Below are 1,911 nucleotides of genomic sequence, written 5' to 3' on the forward strand. Positions count from 1 at the left end.
TTATAGTTATTAAACTCTCACACGTTTTGAAGACGTCATCCCTTGTTTCCTCGGTTTGTGTTTTCTGTTCACCCATGGCAGCTTTAATCACATCTACCTCTCGCTGGGTAAACTGCAAACTCGTTTTTATCTCCTGTATTTCTCTGGTCATGTCGTCGAATCTCTTGTTCTTTGTTTCCATAATTAGTTGCACAAAGCCTTTGAAACTTTCCTGCTGTTGATTCAACAGCGCATTGTACATCTGTTTCTGCTGATCCACGATGTCATTTACTTGCGCCGCTCTGTGATACATTTCTTCTGCCTCCATATCCTCCGTCGCTTCTGATTTATTAGCTCTTTTCCCTCTTTGAGGCATTTTAGTAGTTGTAAAGTATGCTCAAAGACTTGAAATGTAGAACAGAGAAGAGGAGCAGTAAAGACGTCTGCTCTCGCTTGAAACCCGAAAAAGATTTACAAATACCTTGACTTTTGGGGACTGCATTACCGACCTGAGAGTGTGTTCTGAATCCTTCTTTTGAATGGCAGTCTATGGAAGACTGAGGCGACACTCTCTCTGAAATGTGCGACTTTACGCAAATACCGTTCATCTTATTGCAATAACAACAGTATATTTGCATTCCTGGCAATTTTCTCTACCATTTTCATGTATTATATATCGGTGAAAGCTTAAGGATTGCAGAATAAAAGTAGAAAAGCGGCAGGAAAGTGGTCAAAAACAGACATGAAGCCAGAGCGGGAGTCACATGATTCTGAGTGTGGCCACTGGAAATGAATAGAGCCATTCAAATTTCCTATGGCCACCAAGTATACAAAATATAAATGCAAGTATGCAAACACCATAAAAGATATCAAGACACTTTTTACAACATCAGTAGCCGAATATCTTGTGTTGAATTCAGTTCAAATGGCGTTTCTAGTCCAGTGTATGCCGGCCCCATCAAGGTTCAAAAGGACCAAGATTTCAAGACTTTTCCATTCATTTCAATGGGATTTTTTTAAAGCTGAATTTATTTAAAAAGTATGCATTACAAACAAGAAAAACACAAGCAAACATGTCCTTGAAAAGCTGAACATTTTGATACCTAAATGGTTATTCTAGATGAAAGTATGCTGAAGAAATTAGGTGACAAAAAACGGATGGAAGTTTTATCCATGACTGGAGTCTAACTTCAAGAGATTTTACAGTAATGTCACAAATAAGACATTCTGATCATTTTCTGCTTCTTGCCATATGCTTTAAATAGGTGGAGGTTGTTGTGCTATAACATTTTAGGTAAAGTAGACAATGTATTTTGTATATTCTTTATACAGTATATGTGTATTGCACACATTTTTAATGAAGTGTAATAATTAGCAATCATGTAATAGTTATTAAACAAATGCACCTGTAAATTCTCAAAAAGGGGCCCATGTATTTATTTATTTACCTAAACTTATGAATGAATCAGGTTTTTCTTAGTCAGGATATGTCTAATTTGACCAGTTTTGAGTATCTGATCTGCTTCAGTTTTTCAAATTAAAACATTTCAAGCAATTTATGGGACAATCCCATTATTTACTTAGGCTTTTTGAAAAAGGAAATAGCATTGAGTTTCCCTCACAGATTCTCAAGAAGGTATATGCAAAAGTACAATGTACAGATAGAATTAATGCTGTGAAAATGCAAGAAATTGACAATACTATTGATACTCATTGTAATATACAGTATTGTTCAAAATAATAGCAGTACAATGTGACTAACCAGAATAATCCAGGTTTTTTGTATATTTTTTATTGCTACATGGCAAACGAGTTACCAGTAGGTGCAGTAGATTCTCAGAAAGCAAACAAGACCCAGCATTCATGATATGCACGCTCTTAAGGCTGTGCAATTGGGCAATTAGTTGAAAGGGGTGTGTTAAAAAAAATAGC

Source organism: Monopterus albus, unplaced genomic scaffold (assembly GCF_001952655.1).
Source record: "Monopterus albus unplaced genomic scaffold, M_albus_1.0 scaffold51.1, whole genome shotgun sequence".
In the NCBI taxonomy this organism is placed as follows: Eukaryota; Metazoa; Chordata; class Actinopteri; order Synbranchiformes; family Synbranchidae; genus Monopterus; species Monopterus albus.